The sequence below is a fragment of the Astatotilapia calliptera genome, chromosome 2 (genome assembly GCF_900246225.1).
Source record: "Astatotilapia calliptera chromosome 2, fAstCal1.2, whole genome shotgun sequence".
Classification (NCBI taxonomy): domain Eukaryota; kingdom Metazoa; phylum Chordata; class Actinopteri; order Cichliformes; family Cichlidae; genus Astatotilapia; species Astatotilapia calliptera.
Genome location: NC_039303.1, coordinates 4,707,363 through 4,715,815, shown reverse-complemented (window position 1 = coordinate 4,715,815; position 8,453 = coordinate 4,707,363). Strand labels below are relative to the sequence as shown.

The following is an 8,453-nucleotide window of genomic DNA, read 5'->3' as shown; positions in this document are numbered from 1 at the left end:
GTAATCTGCATTGAAGCTGTACTTCTACTTCTTCTGCCTGAGATCTGTCAAGCGCATCAAGAGATATCTACAATTTGTACATAGGCTGGTGGGCTCGCTTTAGTTGGCCATCAGTGTAGTTACAGTCACTCACCACTCCAGTCTTTGCCACTGTAGTTATATTTGTCAAATTGTGGACAACGCCATCTGTGTTCAAACAGTTGTATGGTTGTTATTCAAAGGGGCTTCTGTTTTGTTTTGTTTTGGCTTTGGTGAAAAATGTGCAAGAAAAAGAAATTCTGAGGAAAGGCAAATATTTCTCTTAAAAATACAGTGTATTGGTGTTTAATCATTGCAGTTTCCACTTTTCCGTATCCTATTCAGTATGACAGGTATATTTATATAATCAGCGTATAAGGTTTGGCTACAAGGGCGCAGTTGAAATAATGGGATAAAGGTTCTCCATAAATTAGATTCTCTGTATCTGTAGAGGAGAGTCAGTCAGTGTGTGATTATATTTTATACAGAAGTTGTTTTTATTCAGACAGATTATGGAGGTCCGACAGTCAGTGTGTGTGTGTGTGTGTGTGTGTGTGTGTGTGTGTGTGTGTGTGTGTGTGTGTGTGTGTGTGTGTGTGTGTGTGTGTGTGTGTGTACGCATCTGTGAGTGTTTTAACTGTTTCCATCTTAATAAAAATTCATCTTCAGAGGGACAACTGAATCTATTTTTTTTGCAAACTGTTCTCATACTTAACCTTCAGAGTGCACATTCAATAAATATAAAAAAATCAAACAGGTCATCTGTGCCATCACTGCTACAGTCTGTTTATTGGAAATTGTCCAAATAGGTCATTAGTAAGTACACTAAGAATATAAGAATCCTAGCTGTTTATGACGAATGACTATATGTTTCCATATTTTCACACTGGTTGAAATATTTTTTTAACTGACCTACATATCGTGGCATCCTTAAAAAGATGAGGCAGGCCTGCGATAGCACCAGTAGACACCATCTTGATTTTAAAACCTATTTAAACTCTTTAACGCCTGCTGAAAATATAAAATAATAATAATTAGAATAATTTTAGGAAATATTTGTCAGACAGAAGTAAAATGTGCTCTGGGCTTTACTGCACCTACAACAGTAAAGCAAAAGGAAATTACAGTGACATTATCAATAGTTTCAAACTCTGCCCAGTGAAATAGTCTGGCTTACTGGTGTGTTTTTTACTAGTTTATGGACAATAAGGAAGCTCAGTGGCACAAAAGAATGAACTATAGCAAGATTTGGTTACATAGAAAAAAGTTTCTTTTGTATGTCTTCTTTTTGTTGTATGATTTATATATATATATATATATATATATATATATATATATATATATATTGATGGAGGAAATGTTGGCTGTTATCAGAATTGTCATTTATGATGGAGTTTGTGTTATTTTGATGTTAGAAAGGCATTGGAAAAGTAATGCTTTGCTAGGGACGATTTGGCTGAATCTTCCAAGAGTCTGAATTACAATTACTGCCCACACAGAAGACAACACTCACAACAATTTAAGCTGTATGGCCATTATGGTTTTTTTTTCATTGGTTTTCTTTTTCCTATAGTCCTATATGGATGACTTCAGTATCTCCTAACCAATTCTCTCATTCTTCCTTTTGAATATTATTATTCCTATTATTATTATTATTCCTTTTGCACATTATATATATATATATATATATATATATATATATATATATATATATATATATATATATATATATATATATATATATATATATATATATATACACACACATACACACACACACATACATACGTAACGAAGCATTTTGGAAGTGGAAACATATAGCCTATACGTTACTGAGAATAAAGAATAAATTCATCTTAAGACTTTATAGCATCATGTATGTTGTATTACTGCATTATAGCTGTTTTTTGCTATTTAAATCTTGTTTTGGTAACAGATTCTTGGAGGGTGTGTGTTTGAAGCCCGCCAAGCTCACTGTTAGACCTTCCTTAGATTGTTAAACAATAAACACAGCAATAAAGTGTCTATAGAGTGTCTATAGAGCTTGTGTCAGCTTGTGTTTGTATTTAATTCATTTAATTGAATTATTGAATCGTAGTTCAACTGAAACAGCAAAGAAACCTTTTTTTCTTACAACTTATTCCACCAGGTGGCGGTAAATACCCATTCAGTCACATTTAATATCCTGAAAGTGACTTTGCTCCACTGTATTTATACATAAAATACATTTATGTTAAGTAATATAATGCATAACTAATATAGTACATTTATTTATCATGTCACTATGTGCAGTATAGGCAGGCTGGATATCAAATACGTGTAATGCTCTTTTATTCACTTTAACAAATCTCTAAAAGTGGTTACGTTTTCATAACAGCATATGTTATCTCTATTACTTCAGTGTTTTATTTTTAGGCACATAAACTATTCATTTAATGATTAATTAACTTGCAACTATCTTTATGTAACTGCACAAACTCTATCTGCCATGAAACGCAGCAAATTGAAGATAAAAGCTCGAGAAAAAAAAGCACACTTGTGGACCTTAAGGTTACAATTGTTACACATATAGTTTATGGGGTGGACTTTGTTGTAAAGGCTCAGGTTTATTATGCTGCCAGCATATGAAAAAAGGGGTGCTTATTAAAGTATATGTAGTTAAAGGTTTTAGTTTATACATTTATTCATTAGTTTTATTTGTAAGAAGCAATGTACAAAAACACTGGAAGAGAAAAAACAAACAAAACAAACACATATCTAACATGCAAGTAATAATAAAAGAATCTTTGCATTATTAAGCATACAATAGCAATAGTACTTTATTATTTCTAAAATATAAAAAAGAGATTATTAGACTGAATTTACAGCACTGTGCAAAAGTCTCTTGCCACTCCTTTCTTTTGCTTCCAAGGAGCCAGACTTCCATGTAATATTTTAAAGTGAGCAGCAGTTCTCCAGGCTTTCTGAAATTATTTCACAATCTTTCTTTAGACATTGGCTGCTTTTTCTTTAATTTTCAGTCCATTCCTTGTACCAGAGCATTTTTTACATTTTCTACTGTTTGTGAAGCCATTCAAGTATAAAAAAGCCACACAACTCAGGGGAAAAGCCAGTCTTGCACAATAGTGTAATATAGCCAAAACCAAATTTGAAATCTATTTTTAGTCACTTTGTTACTAGCAGAATGTTGTAAAAACACATTTGGTTATACAAAAAAAGTGAAACACAACATAGTTTGCCACAAATAAAATGTTTTTGCGCTAGCAAGGTGCCTCCTAAAGAGAAATAAGCCCAAGTGTGTTTTTGCCTTACATACTGTACTTACTTTTACGTTTACACATTCACATTTGTGCGTAAATCGCTGCACCTATTTCCTATCGTCTATATATATATACACATATATATATAACACATACTTGACACTGGATTATTACTGTTATAAGTAGATAAAGAAATCAGCCACAGATGCGTTTTAAGATGTCTCTGCTAGTCTACAGCTGTCTGCAAGGCGGGGTCAGTATTTGGCAGCTGTCTCCTGCTGCGCTCACAGTAAAGGAGGCGGGGCCAGTATTTGGCAGGTTCGTCCCTGGAGGGTGTGTGTGTATGTGTGCGAGTCTCTCCAAGCAACGACCTGCGAACGGGCATCCGAGCCAGTCTGAGCAAAAAAACAGGAACCACATTAATTTCGAGTGTCTTTGCAATGTTCCCGACGATATTTCTACATTATTTGCTTTGATCTCGTCAAAGTTACCGTCTCACCAGAAGTCGGCTTCAGAAACGAAACAAGAAATTAATGCATCTCGCTCCGCTTTCCTGTTTGTTTTGACCTGGTAAGGTACCCCGGAGCGTCTGATTAGCTTTCCTTGCTAACAGCTCTTCTTCTGGTTCTCTCAGCATCTTAAACGCTAACTAATGCTAGCCTGCTAAGCTAACTCTGTCTGACCATTTCTATTATGTGTTTATATCATTTTTTTCTCATGTATACCTGATATGATATATCTGCTCTATATGTGTCTTTACGTAGAGGCTAATATTAAAGCGCACAGCGGGGCTTAAACCCGTTTGCGACTACATTTGTGGTCACTGTGAGCTAGTGGCTAACGGATAGCACCGAATAGCAGTTCCATCACATCTGTGGCTCCTCCGCAGGCACGGCAAGCTAATTCGGAGACAGAAAAAGAAACTCCTAAATAATTGAGTGTTTGTTGGCTTTTATCAGTACCGCAAGATAAAAAAAAAAAACACTCAATGGATTTAAAAAAAAAAAAAAGTTTTGTGTACATTTGATAATATATATAAATTATGGAGTTGTGTGATATTGCTTGTGCATCAAGAATATGAGTCGCGCTAGGTAGGATAGTTTAAAATCATCCGGTTATGACGGGTTTTTTATACAGGATTATACGGAAACCGTTTTGAAATCTGTGTTCCTGGAATTCGTGCTCTCCCGAGTTGTAGATGGTTTCGTTTTCTGTTCTGTTTATTTCTGGAAAGCTTCATCACTGACACAGATGCTTCCTGCTCGGATTCATTTAACTGTGTGTGCTGGAATGTTCGCCAATGCTTAGGTTCACATGATTTGATACGAAGCTGTGCTGATCCAGATGAGGATATGTATATGTGCAATAATTGCGTCAGCAATGGCGTTACATTGAAATGAGAGGCTGACGTTTATTTCTGAGCTTTTTGAAGTCTTGGTGATTGCATAATGGCATCCGCCAACATGTCAAGAAGCATGACGGGTTGGTCTTCTGCATACACTGTATAGTGTGCATAAGTAAAAGAACTTCCATGTGTATGAAAACTAGACTGTAATTCACAATTATTCATAAATATTTGGCCAATTTAGGTCATAAATAAGGCATTAGTTAAGAGGAATTTACCAGTATATCCAGGTATGTTGTTAGTAATATTATTTCTGTGCCTACCATATAGGTTCAAATAATAAATATAAAATAACAAATAATTTTTTCACTTCATGACTTGTAGGAGTTAATTCTATAAAACCCTTTTAGTTCGAATACATTTCAAACTACAGCGCACCTAAATAATACACATTCACAATTATTAGTTATACCTCTTAAAGTGCTCATTAACACAAATACCTAATTAGGAAGTCACATGGCAGCAACTCAATGGATTCAGGCATGCAGACTTTGTCAAGTCAACCCGCTGAAGTTTAAACTTAGCATCAGAATGAGGAAGAAAAGTGGTTTCAATAACTTTGAACTTGGTTTGACTGTTGGTGCCAGATGGGCTAGTCTGAGTATTTTCCTACACACCTCTCTGTACTGTGCACAAGTAAAACAAGTGCTCTCACAATCTAGTTTGAAGTTCAGTCTGGTCTGGAAAAGGGAAAATATCAAGTGAGCAAAAGCTCTTTGGATAAAAAGCCTTGTTTGTGCCAGAGGTCAGAGAAGAAAGCTGCTTTGAGTTGATAGGCAATCAACAGGGGCTTGAATATCAGCAGTTGGGCTCAACTGTCTTAAAACTGTGTTTAAATGGTACATAATAAATTCAAAATAAAATGTTTGCTGCAATGCTACCTTTGCCCCTGTTTTTAAATAAAGTCAATATATAGCAAGTCTTTGTTGTAAAGCTTTGATACAAACTCCATTTGGACTTGTCACGATAAACAGTGTTTTAGCCTTGAGGAATTACCCAGTATGCTGTTAAGCGGCATAATTGTGTAAATATGAAGTTATTAATTAAATAGTTTGTTTGACAACTTGTGTCCTAGGATTGTTCCCAGTTGAAGAGATTTGCAGATTTGTAATGGCTGTCCTTATAATGTGTATGATTCATAGGACAGGAACTATGAGTGAGAAGACTGTACAGTCATAAAAGCCCCCTTCTCATGCGCTTCAGCAGTATCCATGGCAGTAATAAGATAAATAATAATATAAGCTATTTGAAAGGACACGGTGGGCGTTGTATCTTTTAACTGGTACAGCATTTATGAAAGACTGGTACACTGCTCAGCACTGCGTAATTTGCAGTCATAAATACCATTTATGACTTCGAGATTTTTAATTGCAATAAAAAGCTTTGTTTTATTTTGGTAGTAAATGATACATTTCTGTTGTTTGTCAGACAAAACAAGTTAACTAGATTTCAAATTATGCTATGAAAAGCTTTTTATGAAATTTACATTAGAAAATATATGTGATTAAGTTGATTGGGAATTAAAATGAGTTGTTCTGTGACATCATCAGCTAACCAAATGATGGGGATGGCATTTTGATAACTAGAGATATACTAATATATCAACAGAACATTTGCATTGGTCTTGATCAGTTGCAGAAGTCAATGTTATAAATTTTATAATGGGTAAATATATATCAGGATTGTTACAAAGGGCTGAAAGACTTCTAACAGTTATGTTACAAGCTGTCCAGACGATATCTTTGTTTTTGATACTAGTTTATTAAAAAACTAAAAGCTTGAAAAAATTAGATTATATGTTATTTATGTCACAAAACTGTCCTGGCAGTAATTTAATACCGAAGCAACCTCTGATTTGTTTCCAATCTGTTCTGATTGGATAATCTTTATTGTGTTGAGCTCTTCAGATATAAAATAAGAATTATTTTTATCTACTTTAGTCTTAGGCCTTCTCAGTACAGTATAACCTGTTACCAAAACACTAGTGTCTAAGAAACAACAGGTGGATCTATACAGGTCAGTGGAAAAAATAAAAGTAGTTGTAAAGTTAGCTGCTGTAAAAACACCTTGGATTTAATCTGACAGTACTTTACAAGTGGTCTTATACAACAGTCCTCCAATACAGTCTACCTTAATAAAGGTTATAATTGTCCATGTTTGATGAAACTGTTTAAGCAAAGTGTTGATTCAGCTTTATGGTCATTCTAGAGTTGAGTTCTGGAGTTGTTGGTGTAAATGAGCTAGATAATGGGAGCGCAAACATCTCTCTAATAAAAACTGATCAGTATGATTTTATTGTGATTGATTTGAAATGGGCTGCATTAACTTTAACTTAATGTGGAACTGCAGTTAAAATCTATTTTAAATTTTTATTACTCCTCCAGTGATTTTATCAATTTTATCAATTTTAATAACCGGTTTCCTCTCACAGTGCATATACATGCATGTTAGGTTAACTGGTGATTCTAAATTGGCTATAAGTGTGTATGTGAGTATGAAGGGATGACTTTCCATTTATGCTAGACCTGCAAAAGACAGGCCGCCTGCCTAGGGAGTACTTTACCTCTCACTACATGAAAACTGTTCCAGCCCTAAGTTGGGTAAGATGGATGGATGAAACTGTACATTTTCCAAAAATGGTGACAATGGCTCTTACTCTTAGAGGCTCTTAGAGTGGAGTGTAACATATTAAGCCCTAAATACAGGAGAAAAAGCAGTAATTTGTCATATTGTGACAGGAATCGGTATGAATTTCAAATATTCAAGTTGTCATCCACTAATAAGAATGAGTAGTGACTGGGTGGTGGCGTAGCTCACTGGGTTGAGTAGAGGATCCATATGCCACATTCAAGAATAATTGGATAAGTTAGTATTTTTTTTTCATGAGATGCCTAGATGTTAACAGCTGGAAATTTAATAATTACAGTAATTATTTTACCTCTAGTCACCTACTATACCTACTTATAACTAACTATTAATACTGAAATCAAATAAAAATTAAATTCTCATTAAGTGTACTTAAACTGAACCTGCAGCCCTTTATGTGGAGTCTCTCACGTATATACATACCAACAAAGTCAGAAATCTCCAGCCTCCTACAGTGTCAGATAAGACATACATGTAAGACGACCCATAGTTTTTATATGGAAGGAAAAACACACGCACACACAGCAGTGTCAAAATTACACAGCTGCCTGGAGTGTGAAACTATTGTTGCCTAGTAATTGAATGTTTTTTTTTTTTTAAATGCTGTGTATAGGGCCCCAAGCCAAACTAAATATGCCCCAAAGTTTGCTAAAGCTGGAGCAATACCAGAAAGCTACAAAATTAAATCTCATTTGGTTTATGTTAGCACGTATATAGCAAATATGCTTTGTAACTTATAACTAGTAGAATTGGTGAAAACACCATTTGTATGTTTGTATGTCATGTGTAAGCACAAAGCTAAGTACTCAGTGATGGACAACAACAAACTCCCATGAAAAGGAGTAGCAATATCAAAGTATGTAGCTACAAGCTGAGGAAATCCAAAGCACTGCCCTCTGTTGTAAATTAAACCAAAACTGCCCGAAGGCAGTGTCATGCTGTGTGTCACTGACCTGGCTCAAAGACTGTGTAAATGGAGATGGTTCACTGGGTGGCTATAGAAACGAAAGCTTCTACATGAGGGGAAAAAACCCCTCATAGAAGCTTTTTTCCTCATATTTTGTCATTTACCTTGAATAACAAAGAATATCAGAACTTTAACTGTACATAGAGAATAGATGGAA

At 34.9% G+C, this 8,453-nt stretch overlaps 1 protein-coding gene across 7 annotated transcripts in view; it reads left to right on the top strand.

Annotated features, from left to right (window-relative positions):
• The first annotated feature begins 3,568 nt into the window (after nt 1-3,568).
• Nucleotides 3,569-8,453, top strand: part of fam13b (family with sequence similarity 13 member B) — a 70,222-nt gene continuing 65,337 nt past the window's right edge. For 4 of the 7 annotated variants that reach the window (XM_026182340.1, XM_026182317.1, XM_026182326.1 and 1 more), the window contains exon 1: nt 3,570-3,848. The gene's annotated coding sequence lies outside the window, so the exon portion shown is untranslated. Of the gene's footprint in view, nt 3,849-8,453 lie in introns of all 7 variants that reach the window. The other 3 variants (XM_026182309.1, XM_026182321.1, XM_026182301.1) reach the window with 1 other exon arrangement.